The sequence below is a fragment of the Narcine bancroftii genome, chromosome 8, assembly GCF_036971445.1.
Source record: "Narcine bancroftii isolate sNarBan1 chromosome 8, sNarBan1.hap1, whole genome shotgun sequence".
Classification (NCBI taxonomy): Eukaryota; Metazoa; Chordata; class Chondrichthyes; order Torpediniformes; family Narcinidae; genus Narcine; species Narcine bancroftii.
The window spans coordinates 21773382-21799217 of NC_091476.1; the positions used below are offsets into that span (position 1 = coordinate 21773382).

The 25836-nt window shown below is 38.1% G+C and overlaps 1 protein-coding gene and 1 long non-coding RNA gene across 40 annotated transcripts in view; one reads left to right on the forward strand and one right to left on the reverse strand.

Annotated features, from left to right (window-relative positions):
* Window positions 1–25836, reverse strand: part of cox11 (cytochrome c oxidase assembly homolog 11 (yeast)) — a 368290-nt gene that overhangs the window by 160931 nt on the left and 181523 nt on the right. The window lies entirely within an intron of this gene.
* On the forward strand, window positions 7068–23865 carry LOC138740469 (uncharacterized). The gene is made up of 3 exons (XR_011342928.1): window positions 7068–7400; window positions 11479–11653; window positions 23746–23865. It is a non-coding gene; the product is annotated as an uncharacterized lncRNA (long non-coding RNA).

Consider the following 25836-nt stretch of genomic DNA (forward strand, 5'->3'; position numbering starts at 1 on the left):
CTGTTTTGTCAAAATATATATTGATTTCTGGATGCCTAAATGTGGAATGTTTCCAATCCTCAATCAATGGTATTCATGATCGTAGCTTCTGAGAAAATATTTGTTTTTCAGTCATGATCAATCTATTTTGCTTAGATGTCAGAAACTTGTGGGGGTGCTCAATGTGAATAGATGTGGACTGGAGGTGGATCTGTTGATACTGCAAACTAGTACCCAACTGAGACCAACTGTGCTGAAAATGTGGCAAAATGCTCTGAACATGGCTAAGTGTCTGGTTTGAGGGATACCAGCTGTGTGAATCAATGTTCTCAGCATTCACACTGGAGGAGTCAAATTTGCAATCACTGGATAAAAATAATGCATCAAGACGTGAATTGTCATATAAAGTCCTATCTCACAATGGATAACATTTGTGAATAGCTAAATGTATCAGCTACATTTGTCTGCAATATTTGTTGGGCAATTCGAAAAGGGCTAAAAATGTTCTCAGTGGGGCAAATTGATCTTAGGGCTTCACAGTTGACTGGGGTTTGAATCGTGCGCTATCTGTAAGGAGTTTGTAGATTATCCGCGTGTCTGAATGGATTTTCCATTGAAATGTACTGGGAATTGTAGGTTAATTGGGCAGCATTAGCTTATGGGACGAAATCGCCTGTTATGGCCTGTATGCCAAAATTTAAAAATTAATAAAAATTAAAACCAATATTTCTGTCATGATATTAAAAGTTTTTTATTTGCTACAGGCTCTTTCTCAAGGGGTTTGTGAATTTTGTAGTAAGACATAGTGTTAATGTTATTAGGTAACTCTAGTAATTCTGGCCACAAAATATTTTGTATATTAAATAATGATTCTGATATTATCTTCTCTTTGGGTTGGCTTCACGGACGAAGATTTATGGAGGGGTAATGTCCACATCAGCTGCAGGCTCGTTTGTGGCTGACAAGTCCGATGCGGGACAGGCAGACACGGTTGCAGCGGTTGCAAAGGAAAATTGGTGGGTTGGGGTTGGGTGTTGGGTTTTTCCTCCTTTGTCTTTTGTCAGTGAGGTGGGCTCTGCGGTCTTCTTCAAAGGAGGTTGCTGCCCGCCGAACTGTGAGGCGCCAAGATGCACGGTTTGAGGCGAGATCAGCCCACTGGCGGTGGTCAATGTGGCAGGCACCAAGAGATTTCTTTAGGCAGTCCTTGTACCTCTTCTTTGGTCTCGGTGGCCAGTGGAGAGCTCGCCATATAACACGATCTTGTGAAGGCGATGGTCCTCCATTCTGGAGACGTGACCTACCCAGCGCAGTTGGATCTTCAGCAGCATGGATTCGATGCTGTCAGCCTCTGCCATCTCGAGTACTTCGATGTTGGAGATGAAGTCGCTCCAATGAATGTTGAGGATGGAGCGGAGACAACGCGGGTGGAAGCATTCTAGGAGCCTTAGGTGATGCCGGTAGAGGACCCATGATTCGGAGCTGAACAGGAGTGTGACAACGGCTCTGTATACGCTTATCTTTGTGAGGTTTTTCAGTTAGTTGTTTTTCCAGACTCTTTTGTGTAGTCTTCCAAAGGCGCTATTTGCCTTGGCGAGTCTGTTGTCTATCTCGTTGTCGATTCTTGCACCCAATGAAATGGTGCAGCTGAGAGAGGTAAACTGGTTGACCGTTTTGAGTTTTGTGTGCCCGATGGAGATGTGGGGGGGGGGGCTGGTAGTCATGGTGGGGAGCTGGCTGATGGAGGACCTCAGTTTTCTTCAGGCTGACTTCCAGGCCAAACATTTTAGCAGTTTCCGCAAAACAGGACGTCAAGCGCTGAAGAGCTGGCTCTGAATGGGCAACTAAAGCGGTATCGTCTGCAAAGAGTAGTTCACGGACAAGTTGCTCTTGTGTTTTGGTGTGAGCTTGCAGGCACCTCAGATTGAAGAGACTGCCATCCGTGCGGTACCGGATGTAAACAGCGTCTTCATTGTTGAGGTCTTTCATGGCTTGTTTCAGCATCATGCTGAAGAAGATTGAAAAGAGGGTTGGTGCGAGAACACAGCCTTGCTTCACGCCGTTGTTAATGGAGAAGGGTTCAGAGAGCTCATTTCTGTATCTGACCCGACCTTGTTGGTTTTCGTGCAGTTGGATAACCATGTTGAGGAACTTTGGGGGGCATCCGAGGCGCTCTAGTATTTGCCAAAGCCCTTTCCTACTCACGGAAACAGGCCATCTTGGCCCCTCTAGTCCGCACTGATTTAAATGAACTCCACTAGTCCAACCTACCTGCGCCATGACCATAACCCTCCAATCCCCTCACATCCATGCACTCATCCAACCTTCTCTTAAATGACAAAATTGACCCTGCTGCAACCACCTCTTCCAGAGGTCATTCCACTCAGCCACCACTCTCTGAGAGAAGAAGCTTCCTCTCATGTTACTTCTAAACTTTTTCCCCCTAACCCTTATGACCCCTCATTCCAATCTCACCTACCCTCAAGGGGGAAGAGCCTATTCACATCTACTTTGTCTATCTTCCTCATAATTTTAAATACCTCTATCAAATCCCCCCTCAACCTTCTATGCTCCAATGAATAAAGACCCAGTCTACTCAATCTTTCTTTGTATTCTAGATACTGCAATCCAGGCAACATTTTAGTAAATCTTCTCTGCACCCTCTCTACCTTATTGTTATCCTTCCTATAGTTTGGGGACCAGAAATGCACACAATATTCCAAATTTGGCCTCACCAATGCCTTGAACAGTCTCAACATCACCTCCCAGCTCCTATATTCTATGCTTTGATTTATAACGGCCATCATATCAAAAGCCTTCTTCACCTCCCTATCTACACGAGAATCCACTTTCAAAGAATGAGTCATTATTCCAAGATCTCTCTGTTCCTCTGCATTCCTCAACACCCTCCCCTTCACTGCATATGACCTGTTTTGATTATTCTTCCAAAAATAAAGCACTTCACACTTATCTACATAAAACTCCATCTGCCTATTCTTTTAAGCAGCCCAAATCCTTCTGCAGTCCCCAAAAACCATCTTCACTATCCACAACTATCTCTATTTTGTATTGTCCGCATATTTACTAACCCAATTTACCATTCCATCATCCAAATCATTAATGTAAATGACAAACAACAGGGGACCTAACACTGATCCCTGAGCCACACCGCTCGTCACTGGCCTCTATCCTGACAGATAGTTATCCACCATGACTCTCTGGCACCTATCTTCTAGCCACCTTTGAACCCATTTGACTATTTCAACATTAATCCCTAGCGCCTGAACCTTCCTCACCAACCTTCCATGTGGAACCTTATTGAAGGCTTTACTGAAATCCATATAGACTACATCTACCGCTCTACCCTCATCAACCTTCCTAGTCACTTTCTCAAAAAATTCAACAAGATTCCACAAACATGACCTTCCCCTCACAAACCCATGTTGGGTGTCCCTGATCAGTCCTTGCCCCTCTTGATACTTATACATATTATCTCTAAGAATACTTTCCATTAGTTTACCAACCACTAACGTCAAACTGATAATTGCTGGGCCTACACCTGGAGCCTTTTTAAACAGAGGAACCACGTTTGCAACACATCAATCCTGCGGCACCGCACCTTCCTCCAGTGACTATTGAAAAATCACTGTCAGAGCCACCACTATTTCATCCCTGACTTCCCTCAAGGTCCTGGGGAAAATCCCATCGGGTCCCGGAGACTTATTAACCTTTATATGCCTCAGAAGTTCCAATTGATGTTATTGTGGAATTAGTATTGGAAATTTTAGAGTAGTTCAGGTATTATTCTAAATTATATTCATTTACTACTTTTTAAAGGTGGGATTAAAAATATTTTAATTGCATAGTTGAAATTCATTCCTTTCTGTGAGCTGTCTCTACCTTAATGCAAAGAGCAAGCTCAGTTTGAAGAGTGCAGACTGTCATAGAATGTAAATCAAGTCAGATGATCAAACTATTCAAGAAACTGAGCAGGAAAGAGGAAAGGAGTGAAACATTAAACAAAAGACAGAAGTCAAAAGATAATTTATAATTTCGACATATAGCATGGTAACAGGCCATTTTGGCCCACGAGCCCATGCTGCCCAATAACACTTCATTAACCTACAACCCCCATATCATTTTGAATGGTGAGAGGAAACTGGAGCCCCCGGAGGAAATCCAAGCAGACATGGGAACGTGGGGAGAACATACAAACTCTGCATAGACAATGTGGGATTTGAAACCCGGTCCCGATCACTGGTGCTATAACAGCATTACGCTCACCATGCTGCCCTCAAATTAAATGGTTTAAACTATGCTAGTTAGATTTTGTTCAGTAAAATACAATTAAGAAATTGTTTATAATTAACTCAAAGTACAAAGAATTGTAAAATTCTGGAAAAAATGGAAAAAGGAGGCTGATAAATCAGGGGAAGTTTAACTTTTTCAGAATCATGGATTGCAGTCACCATCTCTGAATTGATTTTCATTCTGTGACAGCCTGCATTCTTCAAGCTGACTTGCATTCTTGCTGATGTGAATTATTCTTCCACGTTCAGATCCCTGCCCTTGCTTTCTCATTTCTAAATCAATTGTACTCCAAGATCAAAAGATTTCTGACTGCTCAAACTTTGTCAATCAATCATCAAGACAAGAATTTTAATTCAGCTTGTATATAGCTGCTGCAGTGAAATGGCAATGAGACTAATATTATTCAAATAGATAGCATCTACAGTTGACCATATTTTAAGGTGTTTCTGTCCGATTTGACCTGCTTCTCCAGAAGCATTGTTAAACTTGTGTCTTGACCTAGCTGTCAAATACAGAAAAAAAAAACAATAGCATATTCTATCCTGTTGAGATTGATAAGAAAAAAAAGTATCAGAAAATTTGGAAGGAAAAGCTACAGTGGCAGGAAATCTAAAATAAAGAGAACAGATCAGACACATTTATGGAGAGGATGAGAGAATGATTTGGACCATTCATCAGAAAATGTTTGGTTTGCCTATTCCAAAATGATAATTTTTTTGGGAATATTTTATTTAAAAATCATATATATGACAGTTATAACAATTAATAAATCATAAATCTCAACATTACAGAGTTTACAAATATATGTTGATTAATATATAATAAAGAAAAGAAAAAGAGGAAAAAACACTTAAAAAAAACCCCCAACTAATCCCCCCCCAAACTAAAACCTAAATCTAAAATACATAATAACATAGCTATATATTGATTTGGATTGCTTCGGAGCCTGCTCAAGGATCTCAAAGAAAACATTTTTCTAATAAAGCCCTTACTCATTTTCAGGGAAAACTTCACCGATTTGTAGGATTCAAAGAAACTATAATTTTAATCCCATTATTCCAGCATATGGGCTCCAAAATACAGAATATTTACCCCTCAAATTATATGTAATTTTTTCTAAAATGTTACAACTTTGAATCTCTGTATGCCATCTTCCTAATGTTAATGAAACGTCTTATTTCCAAGTAACAGCAATACATTTCCTTGCTATACCAAAACTAATTTAACAAATTTCAATTGAAAATCTGATAAAGATAATTTAGGAGTTATATCCTCAAAATTTCCCATCAACAATCATTCAGAATTTAACAGAAAAACAACACCCGTAATTTGTTGTAAAAACTTACAAATGGAAATCCAAAAAGGTTTAACTTTTGAACAAGACCATGTCGAATGAACAAAAGTTCCAACATCCTTTCCACATCTAAAACATTGATCCGATGTATCCAATCTCCATCTATTCAATTTCTGAAGCATAATATCCTCTGTTTAAAAAGGCTCCAGGTGTAGGCCCAGCAATTATCAGTTTGGCGTAAAAAGTTATAATGAAGTAATCTATATCTTACATTAATTGTATTGTATTGAATTAAATAAGATTGGAGAAACTAAACCTGAAGAATTTATTTATAAAAGGGAACCAAGGTTGATGACAATTGATAGAGAAGCTCCAATATTGAAACATTTGCTTAATATTTGGAATAAAATTAAATTAGAAATTGATGGAAATCTTTTATCATTAAAAATGCCATTGATTAACCCTCTTTTAATTTTTTCAAAAGAGAATCCTTTTTTGAATATTTGGGATAATAAAGGAATTTCTAAATTAGGAGATTTTTACGATAATGATAGGCTGATGTCATTTGATCAATTAAAAATTAAGTATGATATTCTTCACAATACACTTTTTTAATTATTTTCAATTAAGAACTTATTTAAGAGAGAAATTAGGATTTGATATGATTTTAAAAGATCTTACAGATTTAGAACAGTTAATCGTTGATAGAATGGCTAATTTTTAAAATCTCAATAGCATATATTTTGTTACAAGAAAAAGCACCTAAATTAGGTTTGTTTAAGGAAAGATGGGAACAAAATTTAAATATATTAATAGATCAACAGGTTTGACAAGATTTATGTAAAGCAGTAATGTCTAATGATCATTTTTAACACGACTATAGATCATGATTACTGCAAGATAATTCTGGCAGTGTTCTCTCACAATGTAAATTATCATTCACAATGTATGGTCTCATCCCTTTCGATTTAATTATCTTTGGACATTTAAAACTTTTGTACAATTAAAAATAATACTTTATCTCCATTGTTTTACCTTATCCTACTTTCCCCTCTGTTTCACTTTCTATAAATGGATTGACACCGAATTAAATATCCAGAAGTTGTAACTATTTTTCAATTAACTTTCTTCAAGCTGATTGGTTAAGGAAATACAAACAGATCCCATGAAGAGTACACTGAATTCACCAACATCTCTACTTTGTGAGGAGTCTGCGGAGATTTGGCAATGTCGTCAAATAATTCTATCATACTTCTACAGACACACTGTGGCAAGTATACTGTCAAGTTGCATCACAGCCTGGTAGGAAAATTTGACTGGCCAGGAATGTGGAAGGCTCCAGAAGGTAACAAATTTAGTTGGGTCCATCACAGGCTCTGACCTCCCATTCACTGAATACATTTACATGAGGTGATGCCTCATCAAGGCTGCCAACATCATAAAGGATTTGCATCACCCTGGTCACAACCTCACTGTGAATTCAGGCAGAAGGTACAGAAGCCTGAAGACCAGCATCTTTAGGTTCAAGAAGTTTCTTTCCCAACAGTGTTCAGTCTCTTCAAGCTCCATTGTTACACTAATCAGGGAGCACTCTGACAGATATCACAAAAGGACTGTCTGCACTATTGCTCAGTCACTTTTTTGCATGAGGCTAACTGTGAATATTTATTATCGATCTGTTTTGTGTGTATTTATTGTCTTTTTGAAAAGTACCTGTTCAGCTGCAGCAAGTAAGGATTTTGGTGCATGTGTACATTGTACAGTATATATGACAATACATTCATCACCTTCAAATCCTCCAAAAGGAGTAAAATCAAATGTAAGTAAAAGACTATTGCTAAGGGGTGTCAATGTGTGCATAAGCTTTGATTGTCATTGGTACTTCATTGCACTAAATTCAAAGGATCTGTATGAAGAAAAGTGAAATTGTTGAAAAAAATATTTGCACTTATTTTAATACAAATGAGAAACTGAATTTCTCCCACCACATGCGTATGATTTAACAGATTTGTTAAACAATGGTCAATATTTAACAATATAAAATTTTATATAAATCCCTATAAAAAACTTGCAAGTTTATTTTAAGAATAATTTCTTTGGTGCCAATCACAGACATGAGCCTTTAAGTCACAATTCTTCAAAATTGTGTGAACTCTGAATTTCAATTATGATTCCCTGAGTGAACAGTTAAGCTATCATTCATTCTCATTCACTGGAATTGACAAAGGTTTATGTTACCTTCATGAACTATGTGAAATGTAAGTGCCACAGACTGAATCATAGAACATTTACAACAGGATGAGGATCATTTGTCCCATTGTTCCCCTGTCAATCAAGGAGCTAATTTAACTTTCCACCAGCAGATCTGCAATGCTGGAGGTTAAAGCCGCTCATCTAAATACTCTTTAGATGTGATGGTGGGGGGGTGGTGGGGGGGTGGGGTGGTTTCTGCCTCTACTAGGTTTTTGGAGTTCCAGACCCCTGCCAAACTGTGGATGAAGACACGTCATCTCATCTCTTATTCAATTCTTCTACCAATTAAACCTATGTTGTCCCTTTTTTGACCTGGTCAATGAAAGTAGACCCTTATTAATGTATCCAGGCCCATGGTAATGTTATGCACTTTGATTAAATCACCCCTCAGCTTCAGTATTCCTAAGAAAACACCTCCAGACCATCTAACCCTTGCCTCAGAGTCAAATTTTGACACAACAATACCCTCAAATATTTCCTCTGCATCATCTCCAGTGCAACTAGCTCTTTCCTGTTGAAGTGCATGCTGGACTAAATGCTGTGGTCTTATTGTTTTTTTAGCAATTCTGACATGATATCCCTGCCCTTATATTCTCTGCCTTGGCCAATGAAGGAGAGCATCCTGTGATGGGGATCTGGTAATGCCTATGAAAATGCTATTTTTAAGGATGTGTTGGCACACATTCCAAAGTCCATTTGTTCCTCCTCACCTTTCAGTATCCTTACAAACCATTCATTCCTTTCACTTGTTGCTCCATCCCAAATAAATTAACTAACATTTCTTTGGATTTAATTTTATTTGCTGCTTCCCTGCCTAACTAACTGATCAGTTAATATTCCAGTTATAGTCTAAAGATTGGTCCATCCTGTAGACCAAATGGCAAGCCTGTAGAGAATGGTGGTAATTTCCTTTTCTGTACCACCTGTGTACAAGTCAGACTGGGCACACTTAATCACAGCAATGCACTAAATCACAGTCCAGCCTGCAACCCACTCTCTCAATCCAATGGGAAGGCTATGACTTATAAGGAGGGGTGCGCTTGCAGAGAAGGGGAGCCATTACAGCGAAGGGGAGCCATTACAGCTAACTACCAGTGATAATGTCCACCTGTTTTCATGTGCTTGTTATCCTGTGGTCTTCCAGCTCCAAACCGTGCTAATCTGATGCTTCTGGAATATTTTAGTAAATATAAAATCATTTATAATATAAGTGCCAAGTAATTCAAGGCAAAATTTGTTACTGCACCAGCATTTTTATTTTTTGGACACTAGCTAGATGATCATGGAATAAAACAGAAAATGCAATATTACACAAACTTTCCTTTAGTCTACCATAAGGCAGAGAAAGAGTTTCCATTAGCTTGGTGTCCCTTACAGTAAGAGAAAGAGAAGTAAAAGAAAGTCCCTCCAAAGTTATTGAGTATTGTTTTGGGGAGATAAATTGGAAAAGGTTTGTTAATGTAAGTCACATACAAACACTTTAAAACAGATCTTAATTAAAATACTGGAGCTCTGCTAATGCTAGACATATCGGACCCACAGCCTTTGCAAGAGCTTTGGAGAGTGACCAAGAGACTTCACTAATGGATTGTTGTTTACAAAAAGGCAACAGATGAAAGGGCTTGTCAGAGCTGCCTTCTGTCTGGAGAGGAATTTGCTGTTCTAGGAGGATCATGTGGTTTTGCAAGCAGACAGGGTCAAACAGGCTTTCTCTTTCAGAGATCGATAGAGAGAGAGAGAGAGAGAGAGAGAGAGATCAGTTCTACAGTGTTACAGCCAGCAACAGCAGCTGGAGATGGAACAGGACAAGTTGGCAATCTTGTGGAAAACCCCATTTGGATGACGGGTTGTGAGTTATTAGTTCAGCCTGGTCAAAGCCCTTGTGGTTCATGCAAGAGAAGAGGACTGGCTGTCTAATGTTTCACATGGAATAAGAGAAACAAGAAGGAACTCTGTGGTGACCTGAAAGAAACAGGTTATCATCTGGAGAACCCTGAGGGGGCAAGTTTCTTCAGCAAGATACTGAAATGGCTGGGTGTCCATTGTACAACAAATCTTTCTCTGAAAACTGACAAGAACCTTCCTGAGCAGTAACTATTTACCTTTCAAGCACCAAAGCCTGGTGAACTTTATAAATGTTAAATTCTGTGCACAGTATAAGGATTGCCTGCAACCAGTGAACTTGGAGGAATGAGAAGTGAGATCGGACTGTGAACCAAAGAACTTTTCAGAACTTACACACACATTACATACACTGCACTTAGAATTAGAAGGGGGCTAAGTTAGGTTAATTAAATCAATAGTGATAAGTTAAAGTGTGATTCTGTTCTCATGTTTAAAGATAATTAAAAGCAACTTTTGTTTAAGTAACAATTTATCTTGGAGAATATCTATTGCTGCTGGGTTTTGGGGTTCTCTGGGCTCATAACAGTATCCATGGATTCGCCACCTGCGGCAATACTTAGGACTTCATGATGAGGATCTAGTAGAAGGTATGATACTCATGGGGTTGGGCACTGAAATACTTTGCAATTCCCTATAGGAGATCCTTTTACTCTAACCGCACCTAATAGTCTGAATATGCCTGATCTTGGAAACTAAGTAGGCTCAGGACAGGTCAGTACTTGGGAGGGGAGAACGGCTAGGAACATCAGGTGCTGTCGGTTTCTGTGAGGGGTACTGGACAAAGTGTCGGCTCTCCGTCTGCCTTAAAGTAGACAAAGTTAAAGAATTTTATGTATGTTAAATTCTAAATGTGGTATGACGTGACAATATTGGAACCCTTACCTTTACATATCCATGCTTTAGACAAGCTAATATCCAGCAGGTAATTTGTCAGATATGATTTGCAATTAGTTTGCTGTGGATAAGCCTCTAGGTGTATGCAATTGTTTACAGATTTCCCTTGATTAGCTTTTAACAAGACTATAAAATAGAAAATTACCATCTAATTCACTATTCTCTGACATTCATTAATCCTTTTTTTAGGGGTCAGGATCAGTAGCAAAGCATTAACGATAATAAGTCTGTTAGCAAGTTCTGCTTAAATTCCATAATCTGTGATGGCATTGTCAACACTGCTGGGATTTAGAATCTTTGCTCCCCAGATCATGAATGATGGATATTCTTGTAGAATTTATACCATTTCTATAGTAATTAGTCTACAGATTTTATTTATCATACAGATTTAAAGAAGCAACATATTTACTCATAAGTGAATGATAAATTATTAAATAAATGTACAGTGTATTATCATTCTGTAATCTCTTTATTTGTGCAAGAGCTTACTGCAAATTTTTTTATGGTTCAAATTTGATCTATGAAGTACACAATTCATTTGAAAATTCAATGCATGATCTTTTAGCACCTGTTCCTCCTGATTGTCCCTGGAGTTGGTGTTGTGACAGGTATATTCAATGTTACAGATATTATACTGGAGATTTTAATCATAAAAAAATTGTAATAAAGAAAGAATATCATTAAAAATATTAAAACAAATCTTCCCCAATTTCAATGTACTGCAATTCCCATTGCAACTTTCCACTGAAAACATCAAATGAGTTGTGGCTTCAAGAAAGCAGTCAAAGTCATAAAAGATCCTGTCACATTGGTGAAGCTCTCTTCTTGTTGCCTCCTTCCAACAGAAGGTACAGAAGCCTGAAGTCCATCACTTTCACATTCAAGAATAGCCTCTTTCCAACAGCTATCAGGCTCTTGAACTACCCTGTATTACCTATGCAATAATAGTACTACAAGACCATCAAAGATGTAGCTGTAGTTCGGACAGAATACATTTTTTCCACAATATCGGTCAACCAAGTAGGAATATTTATAATTTATTATTTACTTTATCTTCTTTTCCTTTGACATTTATTTCCTTTTTTTATTTATGGTGCATTATTTATACTTAATTTGTGTTACATAACTGGGAAGCTGCAACAGGCAAGACTTCCATTGCATTACTACATTGTACTTAAATATTTGTCATAATTCTCGATCATTCATTCATGCATTCAACTGGATTGATCTCTGAATGCATGCCAGTATCTGATCTGACTTAGGGTTTGAATGGTGATATTCTCAGTGTAACACTGGAACTTTCCATCAAGATTGGTAATAAGCAACATCTGTCTCTCAAAAAGTCTTAGAGCAACAGTGGGTCTTTAAAAGTCCAGGACCTATGTACATCTGAATGGCAAAATTCTGGTGGTTCCTTGCAGAACTGCCAGCATCAACCAAAAAGAATTTCCATGCTAATACCAGTTTCCATGATGGAAATTAACAGCAAAACCACTTATTGTTTACCTTGCAAAAGATTAGCATCTGTTGCTGTAAAGAGTCATTAGTGGAAATAGAATATTATTGTTGTGTGTTATATCTCAAACCAGACACAATTCAAAAGGGTTAAATTTTAACTTTATATTTATTAATAACTATTAACAATATAATGTCTTACACAATTAACCCCACTATAAATATCTATAGCAAATATACAGATATCATATATTTATAAACAGTGTGCATATGAAAAACACAAACCATTATAGTCTGTGCCCATTACTCAAAAAGGAAAAATACCCCAAAACCCCAGGTCAATCAGTCAAGTAAGTCAGTCCAAAACACACAGTCCACAGAATTCAATCTCAAATTTCAATGTCCAAGTTCAGTTCTTTAACTGACAACAAAGGACGTCGTATTGGAAGTTGGAGAGAGAAATGATGGATCTTGCGTTGCAATAAACTTATGAATCCTAACTTATGAGGCATGTGCATTTCACACAACTCTCCAGCTGCCTTAATTGCCGTTCTGCAGCTCCAACTGCCACTCTCTGCTTCACAGTTAGAATTTCCCTTTGTTCTCAAAAGTTCCAAGCAATTGGAGAGTAGGTGCTCAGCTGTACCACAGTTGCACTGAGTTCTTAGCAGAAATCCATCCTTTATAATGAGAGTCCACAGTCCAAAAGGTCAGTCCATGGTCTGTAACATGTGGAAATTTCCAGGGTAATGTGGCTTCTGGTTAAATCAGGTTTTCATCAGAATTTGGGAAACTTCATGTGTAACTTTGACCAGTGGAGCAGTGCAAGTTTCAGAAATTGTAGTTCAGAGAAGATAATTGGAGAATAAACAGTAAATAACTATGCTAATTATTTTATAATGACTTTAAATTATTCCATTAATTCCCAGTGATCAATATTGCAATTTATACCATCCAATATTCTTCCATTTTATCATTTTTGAACAAATAAACAAACATTTGTTCATTTAAACTTCTCTTGTAGCGATGTCCATATTCTCACACACACCATGTTCCTCTCAATTTACTTCTTGGATGATGAATGGCCATCTTTTATTTAAAAGCTCCTTTTTCATGAACTCACCAACAGGTGGAAACATTATTATGTTAACAAGGATATTTTACTCATGCTGGTAGAAAAAAACATAATTGTTGTTTTAAGGCAGCTACCTATTTAAATATGCCATCAGAACTTTGTGCCACTTTTCACAATGCAATTAGATAATTGAGATGGTAACATGCTGATAGATAGTTTTTCATGTGTGGCTTAACCTTAATTGTAAACAAATGTGAATAACTTTTCTGCTTTTGGATTCCATATGAATATAATGAATATAAAGTGCTATCTTTGCCATAAGCTTTGCTAGCCCATATTTCTTTTACTTATTATGACGTATGATCTCAATTGTTAAACCAGAGGCACATTCTGCAAAGTATGATGCATGAATAATTTGAGTCTTTTATTGGTATTAACATTTTTTTTAGAAATAAATCATGACTATCTACTCAAGTAATGAACTAGAGAATATTCATCAAATCAGTTTGAAATCATTTCCACTTGTAACAATATTCATAATGATTATTAATCTAATTTGGTTAGCATGTGCTAACTAAATAAAATGAAGGGATGTCTATTACAATGGATTATCACTCACTTTGGGATCATGTTGAATAATTTGATTGCATTTTCTAACATAAATTAATACAATAATATCCAAAGGGCAAACACCTAAAGTCTCAATAATTTCTAGATTAATATTCTTTGCCAGCAAGCATACAAAAAACCAATTTACTCAGGCATCCGCAACAATCAAGACTTATCTTCAACTCTATTAAAAAAACATTGATTCTTAAGGATGGAATTCTCAGCTGATTTAGACCTATGTTAAACAAAGCCAACAAATAGCATAAACAACATCAGTTACTTACTGAATACAAATAGTTTCAGCTGGCCCAAGGGAAAGGTCATGAACAGCCTCACCACTAAATTGCACAGCATTACAAACTAAGTGAGAGTTTTGTTTTCAAATGTTAATAACATTTTAATTCACTTTCAATCTATACTACCGGGTCAAGGATAACAGCTTGATAGCATTTTGGGAAAAGAAAGATGCTTTATGCTTTCTATTCTCTACGGTGTTATATAATGTTATTTCATATTTTTCCCTGCTGAATTCCAAATAGTAGATGGTTTTGGAATCAGAAATGTAGTTTACTTCTCTGGATGAGAGTAATTACCATGGTTGATGCAGAGGTCTAGGCCCCTCTCAGGCCTTGGGATGCTGTCTTCAGGACAGGAGGTAGATTGACTCTCAGACAAGGCTGAACTCTCCTGTGCAATCCAGAAGGCAAAGCGAGGGAATGTACAGAAGCTCCACAAACATCTGTGCGACACTGGCAACACAAGGTGCGCGTGGCAAGGGATCAAGATTATTAAGGATCACAAGAGAACCTTGCGAATTAAGGAAAATAATGTCTCCTTTCCAGAAAGACTGAACACCTTGTTTGCACATTTGATGAGAAGAACAGGATAATGCCAAAGAAAGCTCCATGTCCCCCTGATGAACTGCCTGCACCAACCCCTGCATAGCCGTGGCCAAGGTGAGGAGAACCCCATTCAAGGTGAACCCATGAAAGGCGGAAGGACCAGACACGTACCTAGTCGGGTACTGAAGGAAAGCGCAGACCAATTGTCGGAGATCTTCACAGACATCTTTAACACCTCACTGCAGTAGTCCATGGCGCAGACCAATTGTCGGAGATCTTCACAGACATCTTTAACACCTCACTGCAGTAGTCCATGGTTCCCACAGGGTTCAAGTCAGCCATCATCATCCGAGTACATAAGAGGGTGACAATAACAGGCCTCAATGACTACCACCCTATGGCACTGACCTCCACCATTATGAAAGTTTTGAGAGTATGATGGTGCAACGCATCAAAGCACACCTCCAAGAGACACTGGATCCATTTCAATTTGCTATAGAAGAAACCGTTCCACAGAAGATGCTTTTGCTTTGTCGCTTTATACCATCCTGGCCACCTGGAGAACAATACCTCATATGCCCGGCTGCTTTTCATTGATTTCAGTTCAGCATTTAATATGATCATTCCACAAAGGTTGGGTGAGTAAGTGTCCTCGTTGGGACTCAACAGCCCTCTATGTAATTGGATCCTGAACTTCCTATCAGAAAGACCACAGTCTGTCTGAGTTGGTAGCAGAATATTGAGCACTGTCAGGTTGGACACTGGCACACATCAGGGCTGTGTGCTCAGCCCTCTCTTTTACACACTATTGAGCCATGACTGCATCGCTAGATCCAGCTCCAACAGTGTCATCAAGTTTGCAGATGACACAACAATGGCCTCATCAGCAACAACCATGAGTTGCACTACAGAGAAGAGGTGAAAAAGTTTGTGAAGTGGTGCGAGAATAACAACCTGAGTCTCAACGTGGACAAGATGAAGGAGATCATTGTGGACTTCAGGAGGACCAGGAACAACCACTCTCCACTACACATCAACAATTCTGTAGTAGAAAGAATGGAGTGCACCAAGTTCCTTGGGTTCACTTAACTAGTGACCTATCGTGGACATTCAACATCTCCTCATTTGTCAGAAAGGTGCAACAGCGACTGCACTTCCTAAGAAGACTGAAGGCTATCCGTCACCCTTATGTCGACCTTCTAAAGGAGCTCTATCGAGAATGTCCTAGCCAGCTGCATCACAGTGTGGTATGGTTACTGCACAGAAATGGATCGAAGGTCAATCCACAGCACCATAAGAGTGGGAATTTCCATCCCTCCCATCAACATGATCTACTGGGATCGTTGTATGAAGAGGGCACACGAAATAACTTAGGAGCCCTTCCACCCTACACACAGCATCTTTCAGCAGCTCTCATCAGGAGAAAAAATAATACAGGAGTATCAGAGCCAGCATCACGAAGCTGAGGAACAGATTCTGCCTGTGGGCAATGAGAATGCTGAATGACCAAAGGAACTGTTCACACTAACCATCCAAGACTCCCATTTGTACAAAACAATATTTATTTATTTATTATAGCGAGACTATTTGTCTGTATCTGTGTTATGTCTGGTTGTGTGTCTGTGTGTTTTCCACTGAGGACCAGAGAACACTATTTCATTGGGTTGTACTTGGGCAATCAGATGATAATAAACTTGACTATTGAATTTTAATAATACTTGATTTTTTTGACATTGGATGCTGATCTCTCATCTTAGCTTTAGGATTATATGGAACTTTATTAGCTACAGTACTTTTAACATTCCTGAAATTCATGTTGCTCATCTTTTTCTGTTGCTCACTGCTTTGGATAAGGAGTTTGTACATTCTTCCCGTGTCTCTCTGGGTTTTCCCCAGATGCTTCAGTTTCCTCAGTTACCCTTCAAAAGTGTACAGTGTTGTAGGTTAATTTGGGTGAAATTGGGCAGCATGAGTTTAAATGGCTGGAATCAGCTTCTACCGTGGTGTAAATAAATTAAAATTTAATATCAGAATCAATAAATTTAATTCTTCAGGCAAAGGTGGCATTTAGTGTTTGACAAGGAATCACTGTACTTTACATTTGTGTAAGCAATTCTGATTTAAGAATCAGAAATTCAATTTCACAACCTGATGGGGCATCATAATGTAGAGTTGTTAAGGAAAGATATGTTTCAATACTATCCCTCTGTGTTCAGTGCTAGATCAGGTACGTCTAGCCCAGTGGTTCACAATTTTTTTTGGGTTGCCTGGCTGTCATAGTCCCAGGAGGTCACTGTCCCAGATGGTTGCCATCCTGGACAGTTGCCATCCCAAATGGTTGCCGTCCAAAGCAGTTCTGTTCCCGGCCAGTCACCGTCCCCGGCCATTACCGTCCTGGGCAGTCACCATCCCAGGTAGTCAGTCATTGTCCTGAGTGGTTGCCGTCAATGGGCTTCTACTCAGAGCAGAATTGTCATTCCTCAATCACTGCAACAAAAGATGCTGAAAAGGGTGCATGAGGGGCATCTTGGAATGGAAAAATACATGAGGAGGACCATAACTGTTGTTTATTGGTCAGGGATAAATGCTAATGTTGACAGGATGGTTTCAAGCTGTGTGACCTGTTTGAAACATCATGTAAAGCAGGCAAAGGAACCCATGATAATAACTGACATACCAGCAGAACCATGGCAGAAAGTTGGGACTGATCTGTTCCACATGGATGGAAATAATTACTTGCTGGTTATTGATTATCTCTCAAATGATCCGGAGATTATGCTGCTTTCTAACATATCTAAATGAGAGGTGTCAGTGCTGGAATACAGAATAATTTTCAATTTTTGATCTCAATGGGTTAGAATTAGACTGTGTAATACATGATTTTAATATTGCATTGGTCCATCGTTTAGAGAATGAGCATGGTCACTCTGAGAGAGGGTAGCAGATTTGTACAAATCACAGAGGCATTGTCATTTACCTGAGCAGAGCATCATTAACATTTATGTAATTACCATAGGACCCATTACAGGAATAAAATAACATCCTCAAAATCAAGCACTGGAATTCAGACCCTTTGTGGCAACAGTTTGAAATATCAGAGCATGTAGTGTGTTATGTCTCTGTGTTACTTGGGAGGCTTCTTAAATAACTTAGAGATGTGAGATTCAAATAACAAAAGAGACTTTACTTACTGATGCCTTCCACCATCTCAGGAAACTTCACACACACACACACACACACACACACACACACACACACACACACACACACACACACACACACACACACACACACACACACACACACACAGTGGTGCACTACAGTTACTATAGTGAGAAGGGTGTATTCTTACATGGTTACAAAATAGTTCACATTATCCTGACTATATAACATCCCTCCTTTTCAAGGTAAAGAAAAATTTAGTGTTCTTTATCATTTTCTTTCTAGTGCAACTTAAGTAACTGAACTTATACACTAATTTATTTACACAATTATTTTTAAATAGTTCTTATTGATATCGCACTGGTGGCAGTATGTGCTTTCACTATCTTGTAGATTCGGCTCTGACCGTTGGGCTCTGTGTTGCTGGTCCACGTGTAGGTGATGTAGCTTGTTGTGCTTCACCTGACAACTGCTGTGTTGTCGGCTGGATGTGAATTCTGTTCCTCCTCAGCTGATTGTCAGAGTGCATCTCGACAATATATTATCTTGGTGTCTCAGCTTCTCTGATGACCTTTGCTGGGGTCCATGTTTTCCATATTGGTTCTTGAATATGAACATATGAAGAGTTCTGGCAATGTTTCTGCATATTTGTTATAATGCTGGCATCCTTCTTTTGCCTGTCAGCCAGTCTTCTTCTGGTTTCCTCCTGGTCTTCTGGTATTTTGGTGGCAGAGTTGTTTATAGCTCCTGCAATTTAGAAGTTCTGCTGGGGACTTCATGTCAGCCCTTAAAGACATTGCTCATAATGATATAAGAGCTGGGTCTGCGTCTTCTTTTGGTTTGTGATACTTAACTAGTGTGTGTTTCGCAGTTTGCACTTGTCCTTCAATGAACCCATGACCTTTGGGGTAGTATGGGGATGATGTAATGATAACAAACCCATACTCAGAAGCCAGCTTTCTGAATTCATGTGACGTGAACTGTGTTCCATTGTCACATATTACTTGCTCGAGTATTCCTTGTTCAGCAAAGAACACTCTTATTTCTGTGATGATAGTTGATGGTCGCAGGTCTTTTGCCCTTTTGACGAATGGATACTTCGAGTATGAAATACATCTCTCCTGAGATGTTACTTCGTAACATGCTATTATTAAATACCACTCTTATTCTTGGTGAACAAGTCTGCTCCCACTGTGCGCCATGGGCTGCCAGGTACTTCTGTGGAAATCGTTTTCTCTTTTTGTTGTGTGTTTCTATACTTTTGGCATATTTGACATATAGCCATCATATTTTCATTGTCTTTGTATATACCAGTCCAGTACACAGCTGAATTTGCTCTGAGTTTGCACTTCTTCATTTCCATGTGAACTTCATGTATTTTCTGGAGAATCTCTGCATTGTTTCAGGCATAATCAGTCCTGATCCAGCCAGCAGAACACCAACGATATGTTAACTCTGATAGACCAATACTGACATATTGAAAGCTGTATCTGCTTTATCCTCTCTGGCCATCCTTGTATTACTTGTTGAGAAAGCATATGCAACACATCATCCTTACCGGTTTCATCTCTGACTTGGCTTAGTTTATTACTGGTCACAATGACGAGATGATGCATCTTGATCCCCATGTCTTCCATTTCATATTTTTCATTCGGGGTAAGTCGTGACAAGGCATCAGCAAACACCATTTCTTTGCCTGGTATGTATTTTAAATTGAAGTTGTAGCATTATAGTCGTAGAAATAATCTCGACAATCCATCATTGGGTGAACTGCTGTTGCTCCAGACATTTTTTTTCAGTAATGTTTTTTCTCTTCTTCCACTTCATATCTCAGTGACTTACAATCAATTGTATGGCTTTATTCTTGTTCTCTTATACTGCTGCCACCATGTTATGCTTCTGTGTTATTTGCGAGGCTTCTTAAATAACTTAGAGATGCAAGATTCAAATAACCAAGAGACTTTACGTACTGATGCCTTTCACCATCTCAGGAAACAGTTCACACACACGTATGCCCCTCAGTGGTGCACTGCAGTTACTACAGTGAGAAGGATGTATTCTTACGCTGTTACAAAATAGTTCACATTATCCTGACTATATAACACAGTGCAACAGCCAGACATTACATAGCCTCTTCCTGTTCTTCAGTAGATTCTCCAGTTTTTCATACTTTCAGAATTTAAGTCAGACAAGTACAGGTATTGGACTTTGGTGGGTTAAACCAAGCCAGGACTTGCACAGTTACTAGTAGGGCCATGGAAAGTGTCGTAAAGCATAGACCTAAGGTTTGAAGCTCATAGTTCAATGAAAGTGGCAACAGGATGATAAAGATGACATGTGGCACTTTTGCTTTCATCTGGTGTGGCACTGTATACAGGATCTGGGATGTCATGTTACAACTGTATAAGACATTGGTGAGACCACATTTAGTGTGAAGTGAGCAATTCTGGTCTCCTAGCTATAGGAAAGATATCATTAAGCTGAAAGGGTGCATAAAATATTTATGAGGATGGTGCTGGGACTGGTAGATGAATTATAAGGAGGTTGCACTTCTGTGTAAATGCAATAAAAGCTCCATAAATATATAAATCATTCTGGAAGATGTACACATGAATTTCTTGAGCTCATTACTTTGGGGCCAATTATTGCAGCATATTTTTGAGTGTAAATTTATTTCTGCCCAATATCTGGATGAAATTCAGAAACAACAAGAGAGAAATGTTCGTCTTTTACTACAGAAAAGACCTCTAATTAAATATTGGAATCTAACACCACTGACTTCAGTTGCAGTCATCAATTCCACTCCCTGGACACCATCTCCTTTCACTCTCTGAGACTGAACTTGACCATGCACAACCTTGGCTTCCTTTTTTCAGCCAAACTTTCTACCTTAAACCTTTTTCCATGATCAAGATAGCCTTGTGCAACAAGGCATATTTTCTATATTTTGTCTCATCCCATCTGGTACACTGATTCACTGGTTTCCTGGCCATTCACCTACTACTGGTAAACCTTAGATTGCTAAGAGTTCTGCTCCAACTTTCCATTATTCCCATCTGTGCTATGACTTTAGTTCTTCATTAACCCCTGCACCAGCAGTGTCACTGCCTTATTTTCAACTACTTCCTTGACCTCTTTTGAAATTCTTCCAGCCCTCAAAATTCCCTGACCAAAGGCTGAAATTCAGATAAATGAGGAAGAATTTCAGGATTGAGACCAATTATTCCTCATATGTAGGAATAACTAGAAAATATAACAACTCTATTGCTGATCAAACCAGTTTTCCCAATAAGTATGAAAGATTTCGACTGTATTGCATTGAAATATTAACTAATGGTTGCTTTCTACTTCAATCTATGAGATCATTTTGTCTAAGCAATTAAAATTCAAGATTTATTTTTAGTGATTATGGATTAAATTTTCTCATGGCTATTACCAGAAGAAAACACCACATTTAAAATTTATCAGCTTTTGTTTCTCCTGGATGAAATTTACATTTACTCCTCCAATTCTGGCCTTCTGTACACAAAAGTGCTGGAGAAACTCAGCAGGTCATGGAGCATCCATGGAAAACAAAAGGCAGTTGATGTTTCAGGACTGAGCCTGTAAAAGGGCTCAAACAAAGCAACTACCCTTGAATCTCTCAGCTTCTTTCATTTCCTTCATTAAATTCTATTGTGTTGCATGTTAATATTCATCTATGTACCTTTATGTTATATTTTGTCTTTTAACATTTCCATAAAGCAACTTAGGATGTTTTACGACATTAAACAGATCAAATGTAAGCAAGTTCTAAAGAAGATCATCTCTTTAATTGAGTAAAGTATTATATTTAATGCAGCATGTTCATTCCTATCTGTCTGCCCTGGTTAGGATAAGATTACTTGCCTGAAAAAAATAACCAGGATCTCACTGGTTGGAATTTTAACCTTTCCTGCTACAGCAGACACACCAATCAATAGTTCTCTTCTGTGCATCAATGGGGCCTGAATGACATATTGCTGGTGGCTGAAATTGGTTGACTATTGAAGCCTTACTGTCAGGTGAACACAGCAGAAAGAATTTCCACAGCTAATAAAGGCAGAGGAAAGTAAATTTGCTTTCCCTTCCTTGGGTGAGCAGTAAGACCAGACAAGCTCTTAAATTTAAACTTTAAATTTTAATTTTAAAATTTAAATTTAGACATACAGCAAAGAATGTCTAAACAGGCTATTTTGGTCTATGAGCCCGGGCCACGCAATTACACCCAATTGACCTACAACCACCATAGGTTTTTGAATGCTATGAGGAAACTGGAGCCCCCAGGGAAAACCTACACAGACATGGGGAGAACGTACAAACTCCTTACAGACAGGACAAGATTTGAACCCCAGTCCTGATCGCTGGTGCTGTAATAACATTGTGCTAACAGCTAAACCAACCATACCGCCCTCTTCTCAGAACTACTTCTGCAGTTTTCTTGTTTTGTGGTCTCCAAGACATTAATATTCTTTCATTCCCCACTATTTTCCTCAACTTCAAATAAGTCACCATCTGTGGCAAGAAACAAATAGATATTTCTCTCAGAACTAATTTTCGACATCTAAGTTTTACAGCATATGGTGTCTCTCTATCTTTCCCACTTTTAGATTTTAATTAGGTTCAAGTTCCCATTTTTTGTTTCTCTTCACAAAATGTTGCCCCTCTGCATTAATTTGGATATACTCGCTGTCTGCTCATTAATCTGCCCATTTCTTCGATAGCATTTTACATTTACCAGTTAAATGTCAATGTCAATCATTTGGAAGTGTTTTAGTATCTCAATTCTTAACTTTTCATGATGCATCAATACGTTGCAATTCCTGATATCGTTTACATGCCATTTAAATGGAACTTTATTAAGAGCTTCAGTTTAGATTTGACGCCATTGAAACAGTCATTGCTTACCAAAATGGAACAGCTTCAACCAAGGGAGCTGGAAACTGGTTACATGAGAAAACCATGAGCATTCTGCAGAAAAGAATAAAATCCAATTACCCTGAGTTGACAAGTAAGACTTGTACGAGACCTCTGTATCAACTACAAAACAAACAGTCAGTAGGTACGAGGAAACTTTGTTTTCAGTGAAGAGAAACTTCAGATATAATTTCAGAGCATTCACGCTTGTTGTAGAAAACATGGCACAATAAAGAACCTGATAATGGATCAATTATTGCAACAGGTGCCATGCCATATCATAAAACTTTCTCCAGATGCAGACTGGGAAATCATTTCATTGAGCACATTTGTTCAGTCTGCTGTAATAGCAAGAATCTCCCAGTGGCAACCCATTTCAATTCCCCACACCATTCTCAAACCGACATGACTGTCCATGATCTCATGCACATCCTAATAGAGATCACCTGAAAATTGTCGGAACAACACCTCATATTCTGTCTGGGCACTCTCCAACCAGATGGCATTAACATGGACCTCCAGTTTTAGTTAACCCTAGCCCCCCCCACAATATCTCTGCTTCCTATCTCTATGTTTCCTTTCCTTCAGCTCCATACTCCCTTTTTTTTCCTGATCCCTGTCTTCTTTCCTCCAGCTCTGCCTTCACAGAACTTATCCCCTCCACTGATCAATTCTCAGCTTTTCTCTTCTGCCCTCCTATCCATTTGCACCAATGGACTCTTGGTTGTTGGCCTATACTCCTCCCCCTGCCCCTTCTTCTCTCCTTCCATCTTTTTAATCAGACACCTCCCTGCTTTTTCCTCATTCCTTGATGAACGGCTCATGACCGAAACATTGATTATATAGCTTTGCTTCCTCTGAATGCTATGAGACCTTCTGAGTTTTTCCAGCACGTTTGTGAATTTACATGAAATTTTCTCATAGCGTTTGTTCAGTCATTTTCATACAACGACCGTTAGGTGATGATTAGGAAAGTAAAAATTGAAAATTGTGTTCACCATTGTGACTAATGTGTTCATGTTATTTCTTTACAGACACTAAGATTTCATCTATATAGCTTAGGTCATCTGACTTGTGAGTCAAAATATCGATGATAGTGTGGAAATTGCCCAGAGCTGAAATTATTCCAAATTAAAGTCTTTTGCATTGGAAAAGTCTGATTTGAGTATTAATTATTGAGTTCTTATTTGAAATCCTGTTTGACATGATATGTTGGTAAAGATTTGACATGTCAAGGATTATACAGATCTGTCTTCCTTCTAGCTGAACAAAGAAATCATCAATCAGGGATAAGAGATATCTGTCTACCTTTGCTTCTCTGTTGATTGTGATCTTAGGATCTCCACAAATCCAAATCCTATTCTATACTCTTCATTATTTAATGTAACACTGCTCCCTGCACTTATATTTGTTTATTTGCTTTTATTATTTTGATGTCTTTCATATGAATTGACTTGTCTAGATATCACACAAAACAAAGATTTTTGCTGCACCTCAGAACATGTGACAATTCAGCATGCTATAATCTGTCTTTAGTCTACAATTTAATTTTTTAAATTTCTTCATTTTTTTGGGCGGGTGGACCAAGGTGTGATGGGCAAGGTCAACATTGATTGCCTATCCTTAATTGTCCATAGGAAAGTGATGGTGAGTCATCCACAAACCTCTCGTGAAGATACTCTCACAGTGCTAATGGTAAGGAGCTCCAGGATTTATACTCCGTGACAATGAAGTCCTATAATATATTTCCAAATCAGGATGGTGTGTGACATTTCCTTGCTACAACTAAAGGTAACTTAAATTTTAATTGAGAATCTGACAACAATAATTTAGGAGTAACACTTTCAAAATTTCCTAACAACAATAATTCAAGATTTAATGGAAAAATCACTCCAGTAATTCCTTGCACAAATTTGCTAAAAGAAACCCAAAAAGAATGAACCTTCATGTGGAATGAAAAAAAGTTCCAATTTCTTTTCCACATCTAAAACACTGGTTTTATAAAACATTGGTTCTATAAATTCGATCTCCAACTCAATTTCTGAGGTGTAATTTACAATTGATGTAAAATATTATAATGAAGTAATCTATATCTTACATTAATATTCTTGACATAAATTTTTCCAATGCTGCTGATCTATTATCGTATTTAAATATTGTTCCCATCTTTTGAATTAAATAAACCTACATTAGGTGTTTGTTCTTGTAACAAAATATACGCAAATGTATTGCTGTAATGTGGAAGTCTGATGTTTCATTAACATTAGATAGATGGCATGCTGAGAATCAAAGTTGTATTACTTTAGAAAAAAATTATTTATAATCTGAGGGGTAAATATTCTTTATTCTTACAAATTTGGAGCCTGCAATTTAGAATTATGAGGTTAAATTTTCAATTTATTTTTTTAATTCTCCTGTCAAGTGAAGTTTTTCCCTGAAAGAAATAATTTTATATTTCTGGGGTCCTTGAGTGTCATCTGATGCAATCTGAATTAATTACCATGCAGTAATGATAGTACGTATCTTAGTTATGAGATTAGAATAGGTTTGGGGGGGAGGGAGAGTTTAGATGGATTTTAAGTTTTTTTGTTTTTAGTTAGTTTTAGTTTTTCTAGATATTTTCAGCATATATTTGGTTAACATATTGTATTATGGTTTACTTATTACTGTCTGTTATTATGACCCTATATATGTTGATTAAATAAAGTATTTAAAAAAAGAATGGTGTGTGACTTGGAAGAGAACTTGCTGGTGGAGATAGTGTTCTGTCTTTGAACTTCTGTGTGACTGATTATGGGTTTGATAAGTGCTATTGAGTAGTCTAGACAAGTAACTGCAGTACATTTTGTACATAGTACTCGTCAACCACAACAGAGAGGAGAATGAGTGTTACAGTGGTTGATGCATTAAGTATTAAGCAAGTGGGCTGCTTTATACCACATGCTAATCTTCTTGAAACTTGTTGGAGCAACATTATTCTAGGCAATTCTAGGCAAGTGGAGAGTATTCCATCTTAGACAACACAGGAATAGGTCCTTTAACCCACATTGTCTTCACTGAACATCATGTCAAGTTAAAACTCTGCTGCCTGCATGATACATATCTTTCTATTCTCCACATATTCA